At 38.7% G+C, this 18,497-nt stretch overlaps 1 non-coding gene across 1 annotated transcript; it reads left to right on the forward strand.

The window, feature by feature from the left end:
* The first annotated feature begins 668 nt into the window (after window positions 1–668).
* LOC134795237 (U12 minor spliceosomal RNA) lies at window positions 669–815 on the forward strand. The gene has a single exon (XR_010144795.1). It is a non-coding gene; the product is annotated as a U12 minor spliceosomal RNA (small nuclear RNA).
* Window positions 816–18,497: the final 17,682 nt, after the last annotated feature.

An 18,497-nucleotide genomic window follows, 5' to 3' on the forward strand; every position in this document is an offset into this window, starting at 1 on the left:
AAATACGTCATCTGTTAAAATTTCAACAGTCTAGCTATCACGGTTCATGAGTTACAGCTTGGTGACAGACAGACGGACCGACAGACGGACAGACGGACAGCGGAGTCTTAGTAATAGGGTCCCGTTTTTACCCTTTTTTGGGTACGGAACCCTAAAAAGTAACTGTCATCGGGACCATCGTTTGACGCGAGAGGTATAGTAAAATTATAGGTACTGCACTCTTTTCGTTTTCTTTTTAAACAAATTTGACGACTTTTTATGCTCTTATTTCTAAAAAAAACATGAGGATAAAGATTAATTTGTGACTAGCTCAAAGTAACAGTTTTGGTTTATTCCGAAATTCATTTTGTGAAAGACATAATGAGGTGTGGGGTGACATTGTGTAAAATGAAATGAAAAATATAATTGTATTTCTAATTTACTGTAAGAGAATTATGTATAAGGCGTAAATATTGCATAAATTCATTATTTTTCATCAACTGAAGTAACTCTAATTTGTACATTTATGAATAATGCAAATTTTTTCCCATTAATTAAAAATACTAATTAACAAACAACATTGTAAAGTTTCCCCAATTGATCGCTAGATGGCTCTGCACATCAGGTAGATGGCGCTATCGTTGTGCCGTCGTAGATTTATGACCCGGAGGTCGCGCGGCGCTGTCTTCGTGCCTCAATCTAATGAGTAAGGAAATGATTGGGCCTTGATGACATCTCGGCTATGCCCACTGGGCGAAACTATTTTTGACGGGCACAGGTCGTCCCCTGAAGTGCGCGCTTACTTTGCGCGTGGTTCGAGTGAAGCGATCTACTCGCTATAAAAAAAATACACATGTTAATTAGTAAATTACTTCGTTAAACTTTAAAATAAAAGTTCACGCACCTAGCCACCATACAATGGAAGTTAAGCTCACATTTTAAAACGCCATGCTTAAATTACTTACATGAAACTTGGCATGAATATTTACGGGACATATAGCTATGTTGTCTGATACTAGTTTTAGTTGCTAGAAATTGTAATTTGCATCTAATTACTTAACCACTCTTGGGGATAAAATGCAACTTTCCTATCCGTTTTTCAAGAATATAGAGGCTTTCTGAGCTGGTGTGGTGAAAATATATAGGTATGTATATTAATTATACATTTGAGTGAAATTTAACTGCGTCAACATATAATATTTTAAACTTTCGCGTTTTGAACACATATCAACTCACATTTATAGACGGGTCTAACGCGAATTTTCTTCAATTACCTTTATTTACCGACGTTTCGACACAGGTTCAAATTCGCGTTAGACCCGTCTATAAATGTGAGTTAATATGCGTCAACATAGTTATGTGGCTTATCATTTAACATGAATCAATTACTCGCCAATAGGCCGGTCATTTTGTTTAAAATTTTTGACATTTATAAGGGTCACACAGATATATTCCCGTTCTAATTAAAATACTATTATAATATCAATATAAATTACTAAAAGACATATAAACAGGAATATAAAACTAAAACTAACTACATTTATAATATTTACTTAACTTCGTGTATTATTGCATTTCCTAATACGCAACACAGAATACCTTTTATATGTTTATAGAGTTAGACTACACGAGGGTTTGTCAATCCCGCGCACAATTTAAAGTGCACGGCGCGGGCCAATGAAAAGTCACGCGACAAATAAAGCGACAAGATAAACATTTTATCACTAATGCACTGTTGACGTGACATGAGAATGCATCCGCGTGCTGGCTCCACACTTTTGTAAAATAAAAGTGTGCGAATTTTATAAGTAGCCAGTCAAAGAATTTAATTATCGACCCATTTCGACCTTGTCACAGTGACAATCAAAATGAAAGTCACTAGAGACCTTATACTATAGTTACTTTGACAAAGTACCAAATAGGTAGGAAATTAAAATCTTTCTAATTATTTGAGGTTGTATCCGACATCCGATATCGGACCGGATGATGTGAAAACGCTCTTACTGGTGACACAACATAAAGACGCCTCTACAGCCTTACACAGCCAAGCCTTTGTACTTAACAGCCAATTCACATTCACAGCCAAGTCAATACAAGTTTAAATTCACTCAGTGTATCTCTGCCTTAACCGATATTAAAATAAATTCACACCCGAAAAGAATATTACATTCCAAACCTCCCAATCGTCACGAAATTCTTAGCAATTTGCAAATCAGTATTCACCCAACGTTTAAAATGCATCAGTGTGGAGGCGGCATTACCCTATTTCCCCTCAATCCCCAAATTCACCCAAATTTAGGGGTAACTTGAATTGGGCGATATTTCCGTAGGGCAAATCGAATCAGGGGAACGATCAGTTGTTTATGACAAGCAAAGCGTTGAAATATAAATGATTTATAGTGTTGCCATAATAATAAGGAGAATATGGAGTGAAATTTCGGTTTTATTTGGTAGAGAGAATCGTTTCTTTATATTTTTACTACGGTCGTTGCAGGCGCTTGTTGTGGGTGCGCAGTAACCATGCAAGTGGTACTTGCATAGTTACTACTTCTCATTTTATTCCATCGATGGACGTGTACGATCTTTGGGTCAAAATTGTCCTTGTCTTGTTTCTGACCACTCTGTCACGCTTCTATTTTTGTCTTTTATCAAATAAATAAAAAAGTTGAGTACTATTACACGTCTTTGTAGCTGTAGATTATAATTCTCTTGAGAAAAATTAAAAACTAAATTTCACCCCTTACAAAAAGCTCCACTCCGTCACATTTTTTGGGGGAAAAAAACAAGACAACGAAAAGAATGTTGACCCCTTTGTGAGATCGTTATAAATAGAGTTCAAATTTGTACTAAAAATGGAATGACGACCGATCTGGCCTAGTGGGTAGTGACCCTGCTTGCGAAGCCGATGGTCCTGGGTTCGAATCCCGGTAAGAACATTTATTTGTGTGAACACAGATATTTGCTCCTGAGTCATGGGTGTTTTCTATGTATATAAGTATGTATTTATCTATATAAGTATGTTTATATCGTCGCCTAGTACCCACAGTATAAGCTATGCTTAGTTTAGGGCTAGGTTGATCTGTGTAAGATGTCTCCAATATTTATTTATTTATTATTTCAAAAATTTCTGTGTATACAGGGTGTATAATAGGTACAGGGTGAAATTGTTACGTTTGACCAATGCTCTGAGGGGTGGATATGTAGGTCATACTGAACAACTTTTACAGGTGGTCAGATGAACTCCGTGACATAGATAAGGACTGGCCCAATACTGCACAAGACAGAAAAAGATGGCAAGAGCTGGAGGAGGCCTTTACCCGTGAGGGGTCCTAACCAAATTATATAATTATAGTTACAAAAAAAAAAAATAGTTTAAGTGTACAAAATATATTTAAAAAAAAAGATTTTAATTACCTTTTTGTTATGTAAATTTAATCTTTGGTTATGGAATAAATGGGCTTTTTATTATATTTATTTATTTATGTTTATATCGTCGCCTAGTACCCACAGTATAAGCTATGCTTAGTTTAGGGCTAGGTTGATCTGTGTAAGATGTCTCCAATATTTATTTATTTATTATTTCAAAAATTTCTGTGTATACAGGGTGTATAATAGGTACAGGGTGAAATTGTTACGTTTGACCAATGCTCTGAGGGGTGGATATGTAGGTCATACTGAACAACTTTTACTATGGGACCAATCCCGAAATCGCGAAATAAAAATAACATACAATTATTGCGAACAATTTATATACGCTTAATTGACGAATGCCTCCGGTTTTAATAAAATAAGTACATAAATACAATATTAACGGCATTACAATGAATTCAGGCATATCGCGAGCGAAAGTTAATTACGCTCTTCCCAAATTATGTGTACATATCCACGGTAAAGACTAGTCAAATAAAACAGATGTGTCTAAATCCTTTTTACCATCGTTGCCACTATTATTATTTCCTTCGCCACAGCTCTGACAGCTGTTATCTCAATATAATTTTGCCTTTTAAGGTTATAAACCTTATAAATTGTATGAAGATGACAGCTGCCTCGTACCGAAGCTGTGAGAAAAATATATATATAATAAGCTATTTTATACCAAAATTATACGGCTATGGTACGCAAAGGGGCAAGGGAAAATAAATGAAAATCAGACATTTTCTCGTGTTTTATTTAATCCAGCAGTTTTGGTTGGCGTTGGGCCTTGCAAATATAGTCTAGTTTCCGTGTGAATTTTATGGCATGTGATTAAAATTGTAAAAAATCAATATAAAAACTACAATTTTTCATTAGCCCCCTATGAAGAAAAGAAAGTCATCACATTGGATGCGGAATGCGGTTCCGTACACTAGAGAGCCTATCGTGAACACTGAAGTTCTCAAATTTCGGGCATCCTTCTCTTTCACTTCAATTAAGGCGTAATTAGAGTGACATAGGTAGTTGCTCCAAATTTACGTACCATGAGTCACTGACAGTGTCAAAACTGACATATACGCTAACGACTACGTAGTTTACTTTCTATACATCTCGCTCGCACTAATATGCGAGTACGAGCGATACGTTCTCGATAGCGTTTATGTCAGTGCCAAACTGGTGGTAGCCACACAGTTTACAACAGCTCTGTTTCGCTCACACACCTGATAACCGAGTAACGAGTCTACCTCGCTCTATTCTTTGCCACAATTAACATTCCGCGCGCGTCGTGTTTTTGATCATCTACGTACGGCAGAGGATTTGTTTGGATGAGACGTCATTATTATTATACCATGAATTATTAAACACAGCGGGAAAACGTGTCATAATACTATTATTACGACACGTTTTCCCGCTGTGCTTTGAGCCAATACTATTATTGGCTTTCTAATAATAAGAGTGAATTACGAATTATTATACAATACTACCGTAAAACCACCCATTTATAGTCCAGTAGGTAAAAGGTATAATAATTTAATATCAGCAGTACCATTTTGTACCTTGTATCAAGTAGCGGTACTGATAATTCCGCTACTCAATGCTAGATGTCGGCTGCGAAAATAATAGTCGTTCTGGTACTAAAACATGATGTATGGATGACTCTCTATTCTTACTATATTTCTCTATGCTATAGCCCAAGCCCTCTCGCGCATGAGAGGAGGCCTGTGCCCAGCAGTGGGACGTATATATGCTGTATTATTATGTACCATAAATTACTACATATTAGCTAAATCGGTAGTCATATCATGTGTCCGTACCAAATAAATAAGTAGTAAGTATATGTACATACATACCTATACGCGGAACTGATTACAATGGGGTTGGCCGTCTGGCCGATCGAAATATTTAACAGATGACGCCAGCATAGCCTGTCCTGTCAGTTCCTAGAATTTGTCTATTTTTTTTGGGATTTTACGCAACCCCTTTAAGCCAAATCTCATAGAACTAAACTAGAGAAAGAAGCAAGCTATGATGGCGCTATCTATGCAAACCTTTGACAGTTGCCGACCCCATCATTAACACCTGACCTTGAACAGCATAACCTCATCGGTATTTAAAGTGAGCCCACTCGAGCGATTAACAGGAGTTATAGCGGCTATCGCTCAACGCACTAACTGCTCCAAACTTTGGATATTAGCTCCTGATAATAGGGGACTGGGCTTACATGGGCCATTGACTGAGCGGGCCGGGGCCGGTCAATCCTCTATTTCTATTGTGTACCTAGTCATGCCAGGGGTGCGAAACTCCTGACTTCGGCCAAACTCGGCTCCGCTCGGCTCAGCATTGCTTCGAGCAATTATTAGGGTTGGCACAACTTGACGTCCCTTTGCGTGCACGACCACAGATAAGATAATAGCTTGAATTTTGACAACCCTAAATTGCCGAAAGGGATAGTGCCATATATTAGAAAGGGAAAGCATGATTCGACCCTAACCCTAACTTCGGTTTTGTAGGAAGTTTCCTTTCTTAGTACTATTATTTCATGCGTAAAATGTATCACTGAAAAGAAAAGATTGATATGCATCTTTCGTACGCTGTAAAGTACTTCACTCTTTTAGTTCACTAGTTCAGTTTAGTTCAGTAGCTCAACAGATCCATCTATATCAACAGTACTGGTTTCATTTCTCTCATTCGCCGATATATTGAGTTGAATGAAGGATTTGATAAATAATTTCATTCAATATGAATCACTTATATAAAATGAATCCGAGGTTTAAATATGGTCACTCTCTGTGCGAATGAGCAAGTAAATGACAAGATAAATATACTGAACTGCTGAAGTAAAGAACTAAATGAATCCGAACTGATAGTGATTGAATTTGAATCTTTCATTCACGAACTACTCATGTCTACTATATTATAGTGTAGATTCATCTCGATTCTCATTGTTTGCATTATGATGTGACAATAGGGCAGCACCTACCTTATACAGGGTGAAATTTTAACCACCGCTCATACTCTACGTACTCAGTACGTAGGGACTTTATATATCATACTGAACAACTTTTATTATGGACCAATGCCGTAATCGCGAAAAATAATTTGGCTGTTTCATACATTCCGGCTGATGTGATGCCGCTGATCTCTATGGGGCAGCCAATTTTTTTCGCGATTTCGGCATTGGCCTCATAATAAAAGTTGTTCAGTATGAACTATAAAGTCACTACAGAGTATGAACGGTGGTTATAAATGTTATAATTTCATACCTAGCTAGGCATACGTGTCGAAGGGTTGATCCGCGCCGGCCACGGACAATGGTAACCCTTAAATGCTGTTGGCACTATAGAGTGCCTTTTTGCGAATGCATGTCGCGTCGATTGATAGTCCCTATGACAGTTCCAGTTCAGAGGGCCTACCGCGAACCACGTTCGACGTGTTGCCTCCTTGTCACAGTTACGTACGAATTTACAAGTGCGTCGAACGTGGTTCACGGTAGGCCCTCAGCTCTGGAACAGATTCACAAAACGAGTAATGAGAAAAATTGGTACCTGTGATAACACATGTTGAATTTTAGAAAAAACTTTAGTTAGACTCTGTTCGGAAAGAGAAGATTCGTGGAATGTATTGGGCCCCATACATCCACGACTCTAAATAGAAAGAAAATTAGCTATTTATCTGTAAAAAACTGAGGTGCCCCAAAACATCTGATGAAAAAGTGTTTTTTAACCACCTTACTATGTATGCATATGTTGCTCCTAAAGCTTATAATTGTATGGTATGAACAAAGCTTTTACATAAAATCGATGAAAGCTCCATATAAACCTCAGTGAAACCGAAACAACACCCGCGTACTGTACTTCGAAGCCCGATATTGAATATTGGATGGTACCGGGTTAAGCCCGGCTTAAAGATCTGTTAGATCACTTGCATTATAAACGTATAGTCGACTTTGCAACTTTGGTGGTCTGTGAACTTTGGTAATGGACGGTAGTACTATTACTTATTCTGTGGTACTTTAATTGCCATGTGGTTTGTATTCGTTCTAGTTTTACTTTTACGTATTCACCAGTACTTTTCTATCTTTGTTTTGTGTTGTTTAGCTCAGGGGTCGGCAAACCGTGACTCGTTTGGCTCTTTCGAGGTACAGTCAGCCAAGAAAGTGGTCTACCACTTTTCGACTCTATCAATCAGATGATAGAGTAGAAAAGTGGTAGACCACTCTCTTGGCTGATCGTACCTACATATAATCATCTTCCTCGCGTTGTCCCGGCATTTTGCCACGGCTCATGGGAGCCTGGGGTCCGCTTGGCAAATTTTCTCTGAATAATCATATTGCAAAGTTTTACTTGAGCTTATACAGTACCTATTAAACTATTAATAGATAAATTAGTAGAACTATCAAAGTAACCTTGTAATGTAAATTCTAATAATGTAAAATAATGTAAAAAAATAAAATGTAATGTAAATTAAACGCATTAAATAGGTATATAAATTATGGACATAACACTTCGCTTAATTTGTAACTAAGATTAAGTATTCCCTGTCTAACTATAAATTTAATTATGATAATGCTACAGTACTCTGCCCACCAATGGGACGCATTTAAGATGGATTATAAATTACTATTCAGTATCCATTAACTAAACAAGGGATCAAAGAGCGAGTTAAAATATTCAATTATGATACAATTTAACATAAATTCATTTTGAGTTGACATAACGTGGTATAATGTAACATTATAACGCGTGACACACAGATCACGAGGATCATCCAAATAGCACTAAATTGTAAAACTATAAATAAGTTTTCGCCTTTCCAGCTGGTAAAGGCTCTCTTTGTCCTTCAAAAACCAACTAGAAAGTTGCATTTTATCCACGTGTGTGGCAAAGTAATCTGATGCCAATTTTGAGTTGTTTGCTCATGTTGGCTGATAGAATTGACTTTAAAGTGATGATATTTAATTACGTTCATTTCAATTAGATTTGTGCCAATGTTTTACTACCTATCCACGCGTTGGTGTGAAAAAAATTGCGTTCACTCGGGAGCAAAGTTTGTTAAACCCTCGTGCCTTGAAACGTTCGCAATGTACTTGAAAGATTCAATTTTGGAATCTTTCACTTCCTCGGATATCAATATCAAGCACGAGGGGTTAAACAACAACTTTGCTCTCTTGTAAAACAATAGTTATTTGTACAACAAGAGATCAAAGTTTGATATTTCTGCGAGTGCTTATTTTGAGTCCCGTGCAAGCGAAAGATTCTATAATAGATTCACGAGCGTAGCGAGTGAATCTAATTTAGAATCTTGAGCGTAGTAAGGGACTCATAAGCGCACGAGATGTAAATAACTTTGATCTCGTGTAGTACACAAAATTTTTCACACCTTAGCAGTGAGAACATACCTGGTCTATTAGACAACTTGAAAAATGTAATCCTTCTTCGTTTCTTAATACCTATGCACTCATGTTTTCTTAAGATATACAAACAATTAAGTTTAATTACCGCAATCTAACACAAAAACAAAACGTAATAATAAATTTCAGTAAAATAATATGGAAATAAAGAAACATCAACTGACACTTCAACCAACAACTTTTTTTTGTAAAAAAAGAACTTTGTAAGATACGGTCCGAATTGCGGATACGTACTATTTGTCAACTATAGTAGAAATTCTTAAAAGTAAAATAATTAATTTTGCGTGATAATCTGTGTATTTTTTGAGTTCATTATTTTAATTGTACAATAAAATACCTAAAATATAGTATTTTTATCAAATCTTAAACTTTATTTTAATTAAATAATTATTTAGAATTCATACTCGTATGGAGCTCGTACGTGGTTTGGAACGATGCGTTCTGAAGTTTTTCGGGGGTCTATTATAAACAGTCAATATACCGTTGAATGTCGTTTGAACTTTTTTTCGTCTGTTTCTTTTTGCTAACAGTGTGAAAGGGACAGAGATAATAGAACCCAAGTATTTCGAACTTGTATTAGACCCCGCATGTTGAAATGACATTTGACTATAAAGGTCACTTGAATGTCATTTTGTCTCACTCAGTGAGCAAAATCGCATTTTGCTCACTATTTTTAAGAAGCAAAATACCCTTGTTCGAGCTGCTGAGGTGAAAATAACTATTTAATCCCACTTTTTCGTTAAGGATGAAATTCCATGCAGGCGTAGGGTCAGCATCGATAGTAGCGAATTAAACAACGCGCCAAATGTATCTGCCATTCGGAAATACTTTACCAAATAGAGATATGTTTTTACAGCTCCCGTTCAAACGTATCTAGTTTTTCTTCAATGTTCATATAGAAAGTATAGAAACATATCTCTTCTTGTTAAGTTATGAGAGGGAGAGAATGTTGATATTTTATTGAGGTGCTTATTGATATTTTTCAACTCCTTCATAATCAATTAATAAATGTGCAAAGGCTGTCCATCGCAATTCAACGCGGTAACGCAGCGAGTGTGATGGGCACCTTTGCGCCAGGGGCAGCGCTGGGAGGCCTCTTTCATTAGTTTTTATATTCCTTGTTTTATTTTAGATATATTTAGGGTTGTTAGTTTTAATTTAGTATTATTCATTAATAAATCGTAGTGTTATTCAACGTGTAATATCCGCGGGCTCTCTCTATGGTTTATAATAATACATTCATCTAAAGAATACCATTTGTTCACCATCCCCGGCGTCCGTATGCGCAGTGACAGATAGGGGAGCGTTAATAAGAAGAAATAAATCATTCCAGACGCATAATTAAATTTTAAATCATTTTTATTCTCACGTAAATCAGGAAGAGCACTTGGTTGTGACAGGAAATGGGTTCTGTGTGGCCTGACTTTGAGCAACATGCTTACCAAAACATTTTACAAGCCGTAAAGAGGGCATTCTAGAAAAGTGTCGGGTCCGTGACATTATTTTTAGGGTTCCGTACCCAAAGGCTAAAAATGGGACCCTATTACTAAGACTCCGCTGTCCGTCTGTCTGTCTGTCTGTCTGTCCGTCTGTCCGTCTGTTCGACTGTCTGTAGTGTCTGTCAGTCACCAGGTTGTATCTGTTGAAATTTTCACAGATGATTCTGTTGCCGCTATAAAAACAAATACTAAAAACAGAATATAATAAATATTTAAGTGGGGCTCCCATACAACAAACGTGGTTTTTTTTGCCGTTTTTGCGTAAATGGTACGGAACCCTTCGTGCGCGAGTCCGACTCGCACTTGGCCGGTTTTTTTTAAAGAATTCTGACAAAGCCAGGACGCTGATATTTTGCATGATTACGTTTGATAAATCACTAAAATTCATATAAAAACTAGTTAAGGCGAAATTATATACCTACTACATATTAAAATTAATAAGTATGTTATAAGTTTTCATTTTAAGTCTGTTATATTATATCAAAAACATGGGTACCTAAGATATTACTGGACTTGATTGTGGAACTTAGATCTCTTATTTTAACTGTAACTGGTTCCCCGCGATACAGGCGTAGCCTAGTGCGGAGACCCCTGACGTATTCTGTCTGTGTTTTTTTGATAATAAACTTATTCTTATTCTATATAGGCAAATTAAGTGAACGTAGTTTTGCTGACCCTTATATTCAATGAACTGCAACATTGATAACAGGGTTCGTAAGTATCTACTAAACTATAGCAAAATAATAGGTGGTAAAATAATAGATAGAGTAGCTGTAGTAGGTAAATAAGTGATCAAAGGACGCGTATAAATACACCTTTTCCACACTAAAATTACTGGCTGCGAAACATGCAGACAGCGAATGGGTTAGAAATGTTAGATTTATTAAAATCAATAGTAGGTACTAAAAGCGATAATATTTCAAATGGTTTAGGTTTGTGACTAAGTACTGAGAATACTGAGATTCCTACCAATATTCATGTCTACTAATAAATTTCGCACTAATTCAAAAGTTTGCCCGATTATCCATTCATAGGACTTGTTTGATATTCTTTCGCGTTAAAACGGCTGAACAAATTTGGTAGAAGTTAAGGATGACTCACGTTAGACCGGGCCGTGGCCGGGTCAGCTTCCGGACCTTCGTTTTCTATGGAAAGCACCACGTGATCACCGATCAGCCGTCATAGAAAATGACATGTCGGACGCCTCGGCCCGGGCACGAGCACCGGGCACGGGTCTAGCGTGAGTCATCCGTTAAGACGAAACAGGAGCTGAGTTTTAAATATTTTAGGTAAATATACCCGTCTCGCTAACGGAAGCGGCATCTAAAAGTAGTGCGATAAGGACAAGGCGAAAAATCCTGCGTAAAAATCTCAAAAATCGAGGTTTCGTACTCCTCTGTTTCCTCCTCCAAAACTTAACCAATCGTAACCAAATTTGGAAATCTAAATGATTATGAAATTATCTATGTCGGACCGTTTTGCTTTTTTGGCTAATTGATATTTGTTTTGAATGCCACGCCTCTCATTGCGGCATAGTCAATTAGGCCATTTTGGCCATTTTTAAAGGGCTCTCGCGCCTTAAAAAACAAAAATATCAAAAAAAGCAAAACGGTCCGACACAGATATTGATAATATTAATCTGTGTTGAAAAAATCATTGCTCTAGCTTCAAAAACCACGGAGGAAAACGAGGAGTACGTTTGTATGGAGAAATGACCACTCCCGTTGGCTCTTAAGCAGAAAGTTTATAAAACGAAGAGGTAGCACATAAAATACTTTTTATCCCCAAATTTCTACCTTACAGCAAAGCACAAAGCTTATTTATAAAAGGCAACACTTGATTGGCCAAATGGCCATCGGTAGACCGTATTTCTTTGAATTAAGGCATGAAGGTATTGATCTCAGGTTTTAAGGGTTTAATAGTCAATACGGCCTTCTACCTTCGCCCTTCGGAATCTGGCCTTCATATTTGGATATGTTTGCACATTGATTAGTGTTTGTGGATACTGAACGCGACATACAGATTTAAAAGCATCTTGTTGAATAACAAATCTTGTCCAAGCAATATTGGATATATGTAGCTTATAATTTTGCAATACAGCGCAACCTCATGGTATCTCGCCTTTCAAAGTTTAAAAATTCGGTCTTGACCTTATGGCATCGCTACTTATTAATTATCACAAAAGCAGGGGTATGGTAATTATGGTACCCCTGTCACCTGCTGTCACACTTTCAACTCATATTTGGCCTCAGTAGGCCTAGCACAGGAGGGGCGCGACAGCATCTCGCCCGCGAGATAGACTACCCGTCTTTTTATAACTGTGTTAATTAAACTTGTGACAGCCATGTGCTAGCCCGGCTGGCTTGATATACTATAAGCCATACTTCGTTTTTGTTAGTGAAAGAATAAGGATCAAAGTCAAAAGTTTTTATCATTTGTGTCGAAAGATGGCAGTAAATGTACTGACTACATAATTTACTTTGACAATATTCCTCTAGTCTAATAAATTATCTTTGCTTCTACGAAATTCTTTCTATTGCTAAAAAAAAATAGTTTAGACTTAATATATTACAGCACCTCAGCAGCAATTAGGACGTGAATACAGGAATTCCGGAATCCCGAAATATTGGACCGGTATTTACGATATTACAATAACAGAATTGAAGAGGACCAATATCGAAATATGAGAATTCGGGTATTGGACCTTTTTAATTTCGTTTTATTGGAAAAATGATGAAATACGACGACAACTGAGATTGTTACAAATATTTGGTTTAATAGACCTATCGTAATATTATCCTGTTCTTATAAAAAATGTATAGATTACGTCAATAAGTTCTCTGTATAATATGTGTATATCAAAAATTTTAAACAGACAATGTTCTTTGGCTGTTCAACAGATTTTTACCTCAAAAAAAGGTTTTTGGTGGTCTTATTCAATTATATTTATTATTAAAGGTGTTTGGTGGTATTGAAAATCGTCCGATATCGGATGTCCTAGCTGCTATAGTAGATATCGGATAAGATAGGTACCGAGTCAGAAGTATCTGGCAAACTAATTAATTTACAAATATAGACAGTTGTGTATGTATTTCCCTATGAAAACAATAAAAAAACTGATAATTGGGAGGCGTGGCTATTTGTTCACATCCGTCATCCATTAATTACATTGCGTATTATGTCATTTCTGTATTACCTACGTACATTTTTACTTTTCTATTGGCGATAAAATGACTATTTTGACTGCTTGTAGTTATGTAGGTAGGTATATAGGACTAAGTTGCAGGTATGTACAAAGTTGTCTTGCCTAGATCTTCTTGGCGATACGTAAATATTACACATTTTCCTTTATTAAGGTTTAGCTGTAATTTTCTAGCGGGGAAATTCTCAATATAGAAGGTTCAGCATTAAAATTTCAACGATTTTCCAGACTATCGTCTGGTATCGGCGTATTCGCACCTGGTGCCCAGACAAATAAACAAAACGGAGTGGAACAAGTATTTTGTGCGTAATTAACACAGTTAAGATGGCTAACGCAAAATTGTAGTGTTTATATTGATGTTTTGAACGTTTTATTCAAGGGCAAATGCCATAAAAAAAACACGGAAACTAGATTATATTTGCAAGGGAAAATTCAATCAAAACCTTACAGTTGTAGCGCATAATCATTTTCCATCGTATTGTGACGGAAACGTGTCTTGCTAGTTATTTCAGTCAGTCTCGGTACAAAAAATATTGACTGAAGTAGCATGACCAATACGAACGTTTCCGAGAAAATACTATGGAAAACAATAAAATTATGCACTACATCTGTTCTTAGATTTAAGTCGGTTAGATAGAAAAAAAAATGAAAACATGTCTAATTGTATTTTTTTTTTCAGTTTTATATAGTAACCCTGCATATAATTGTAGTACCTAAGTATAAAATAGCTAGTGATATTGACAATCAAAATGATATATATACGTATGTAAACTTTTCAGTAAACTTTAACTTGAAATTGGAAAGACAGATGTAAAAGAAAGATTGCTAATACGTATCGACGTTATCGCCAGGGCTGTGTAATGCACCATGTAATGGAATGTCGGCGCCCGTCTCCTAGACTTGGTAAATCGAACCTCTTAGATTTCTAACTATCTATTTAATTCGTTGGCGAGGTTTTGAGCTCAGTTTAAAAGCTCTAGTTGTTAGGTGCAATGCACCTTACAGATAAAATAAAAAAATAATTAATAAAATAAATATTAACAGTAAAAATAAATGTCAACCTCAGTACTGACTGAAGAAGCATGACAAATACGAACGTTTCCGAGAAAATACGAAGGAAAACAATTATGCACTACATCTGTAGGTATCTGCCGGGCTTTAGAGGAGTTGTGGAGCACTACCTCACCGATAGGGTGGTGCTCTACGACACTCCAGGAGGCCTACGCACAAGAGCTATGACATGCGGAGTACCACAAGGGTCTGTACTGGGCCCCCTATTGTGGAACATAGGATATGACTGGGCCATCCGGGGGGCCCAGCTTCCTCGCATGATCACCATCTGTTATGCAGACGATACAATGGTGGCCGTGCGGGGCCAGGACATAGAAGAGACCTTGTTTAGAGCAGCGGTGGCAGCGGAATTGTCAGTGGGCCGCATTGAACGTCTTGGCCTGAAAGTGTCGCTCCCGAAGACCGAAGCAATTGTCTTCGGGGGATCTGGATGGACGCTACCTGACGACCTCACCATTACTGTCGCAGACGAAATGATCCCGGTCAAGGAGCACATAAAGTACCTGGGTCTTGTTCTAGACCGGCGTTGGAACTTCGGGGAGCACTTCAAGAGATTAGCTCCTCGAATTGTTGGTGCTGCTTCGGCCCTCAGTCGATTGCTACCAAATGTCGGTGGGCCGAAATCCCCCTGTCGGCGCCTGTACGCAGGCGTCGTCCGAAGTATGGCCCTATACGGAGCACCGATTTGGGCAGACCGACTCTCCGCCCAAACCAAACCTCTTCTAAGGCGTCCTCAGAGAGTGATAGCACTGCGCATCACAAGGGCGTACCAGACGGTGTCTTTTGCGGCGGCATGTGCACTGGCAGGCACGTCACCCTGGGAGTTGGACGCAGAAATGCTAGCCGCAAGATACCGCGTGCGAGCAGAAGCGATAGCGCGCGGAGAAGGCCCTGATCCGGAAGCGGCTGAAAGAGCTCAACAACAGGCCGTTGAGAGATTGAGGGAGCACTGGAAGAGAGACCTGGAGGACTCCCCCTATGGAGTCCGCACTATAGGGGCGCTCCTCCCGTCGCTCGACCAGTGGATTGATAGACAGCATGGTGTGCTGAGCTACAGGATGACGCAGGTAATGACCGGACATGGATGTTTCGGTCATTACCTGCATAACATCAAGAGGGAGCCCACGCCGGTCTGCCACGAATGTGGTGACCAAGACGACACGGCCCAGCACACCCTCGAAACATGCAGGCGTTGGGACACGGAGCGGCAAAGAATGACGGTGGCTGCGAGAATTACGGGAGGGGACCTCTCGCTGCACAACATTGTTTCGACCATGTTGCACAGCGAGAGGGCATGGAAGGAGGTGGAGGCCTTCTGTGAAATGGTGATGCTACAGAAGGAGGCAGCGGAGCGGTTGCGCGAGGACGACGTAGACGCGCATCCGCTAAGGCGCAGACGTAGAGGAAGAAGAAGAGCGCAGTATGCAGCTGCTGCGCGTCAACTTCCCCCGTCACAGTAGGGCCTGTGGGTAGAGGGCCCACACTCCACGGTTTCACACGTCAGGGGGGAGAGTCAAAGCGTTTCTGACTCTCCCTCCTCAGATGCGGGTGCCCTGGCGGAAGCCAGCCAGGGATACCGGGGGGGCGTCCTGGTAGAATGTTCGCGATCCCAGGACGCCTCCCCAAACGGCATATTGCGGGAAACGCCGGTGTGGGTTTAGTGGGTAGGCTCCTCCCCTCTCTTCATAATTGAAGAGAGCTGGGAGGTGAGAGTCCCACATACCCCCCACAATGGGCCCACCTCGGGACCAGGGGGACGATGCGTAACGGCATTCCCACATCGAAAAAAAAAAAAAAAAAAAAAAGGTATCTGCCGGGCTAGCACATGATTGGCGCGACAGTATCTCGCCGCGAGAAAGACTAACTACCCGTCCCTCCTTAGTTGACCGAAGCGAAGCGAAGGTCTACGTTTTGACTCGGGCATTTTGCTTTCGTATGTCCGGATGTTCTCCTCTACAGGTCGCAATTCTTAACCGATTCTCGTGAAATTTTGTGACCGAATTTTATGACTAAATAAAATTTTTTTGTCAATCCGGTTTTTGGAAATTTTTAAAAATGGCGGAGTCGTGATACCTGGCGCCTAAACAAATAGTCGTATCGATATCATAAGACTTTTTTCTTTTTGAAACATGTTTACAGAGTTAATAGCAAAAAATGCAGAAAAAAATTATCGCTGGTTTAGGCGGTATTTAGATATTTAATTTTAACTAATTTTAATTTGAGAAGGAGTAGCTAAATTTCGTCAACCCATCTAAGAACTATTTGGCTCAGTTTGTAAACGTTCGCTTTTTCTGTTTGCACAGAGGGTCTGGGTTCGATCCCCAGTAATTGTATGCTGGGATATTATAACTTTTTGTATTTTTTTACACATAAATTTCGTATTGTTTTTCTTTAATTTACTATACACCGTGTTTTTATTGAATTCCGTTAACTTCGGGGTATAGTTAAGTACGTTTATAAGAACTAAATGGCATAGTTAATTTTAAAAAAAAAAATTTTTTTTGTTTTCTTTTTTGTTTAAAAAGTAATTAAATGTAGCATATAGCGTTGTTGTAACACGGGCATTACATTTAACTCAACCAAACAATTGAAATCTGTGTCATTTCGTACATCAATCGACCGAGATTGTACTTAAGTTTAGTAGCAAATGTATGAACTCATTCTAAACACTAATCAATATGTAAGCCGGCCCTAAGGCAAGTGTACACGCTTGTAGAGGCCTTATAGTAAAAAAATAAATTATGGATTATCTCCGAAATGGACTTAATTAGAACATCGGTGTCTTTGAGAAAGTTACTTGATTTAAGCTCAGGAATGCACCCTTGAAATTAACGGAAATCAAAAAAAACACGGTGTATTTAAAGCTCTTAGCACCATGTTATTTCAAGCTCTGCTCGCGAGGTCTACAGCTCACAGAGCCACTAGTTAATACAGTTAGACAATGATGGGTAGTCTATCTCGCGGCGAGATACTGTAGCGCCAATCATCTGCTAGGCTAGGCCTATAGGGCGGCTAAATAGAGAAGATAAAACAAAAGAAGATCAATAAATAGCCATTATACAGTCCAAGGGACCCTACGGGACCCCAAAAACACTATAACGGCAGTTGAAAAAAGTTGGCAATTACGCCGTAGTTCGCACAATAGCATGAATTAGTCCGGTGAAATAATGCGGGGAAGTTTCTGCTCGTGGAGTTGAGGAGAGTTGGGATTTATCCCTGTTTTTGTATGGGTGTTGATACGGATATAGGACGAATAGGGTATTATATTATGAAAAAATGCATATAGGGGCCTTTTGCGTTGCCGTGTCCGGGCCGAGGGGTCCGTCATGTCATTTTCTATGACGGCTGATCGGTGATCACGCGGTGCTTTCCATAGAAAACGAAGCGCCGGAAGCTCCGGCCCGGCCCCGGCCCGGTCTAGAGTGAGATTTCCTTAATACATAGCGTAGATCTAACCCATATAACTACCTCAATTACCTATACGGAACACTCGGCGTCAAAATCGTTGAGTCAAAAGAAACAACTTGATATTAAAATTTTGGCGACAACAACGAGTTCCACAGTTCCACATCGCTGAATTTGGCAGAATTGTAGCATGGAAGCATTTTAAAAGCATTTTTACGATGAGAATAGCAGTTATGTGAATAAAGTGAATATAAATATCGTGCTTCAGGCAGAATGCTATCAAATAGCTGGTACGATGTACGATTGATACATTTGTAGCTGTTACGATTTATACTAGAGATGCCCAGAATAGTGAATTGGGCTGAATACCGAATACCGGATATTCGGCCCCTCTCTCGGCCGAATACCGAATATTCGGCATGACATGCGAACATTTTGAGTCACAATTATTATGAAAACTGTTCGCCAACAAAGCACAACGTTTGCTAAGATTTATATTTTTATGTTGAACAGAATT

Source organism: Cydia splendana, chromosome 11, assembly GCF_910591565.1.
Source record: "Cydia splendana chromosome 11, ilCydSple1.2, whole genome shotgun sequence".
Lineage (NCBI taxonomy): Eukaryota > Metazoa > Arthropoda > Insecta > Lepidoptera > Tortricidae > Cydia > Cydia splendana.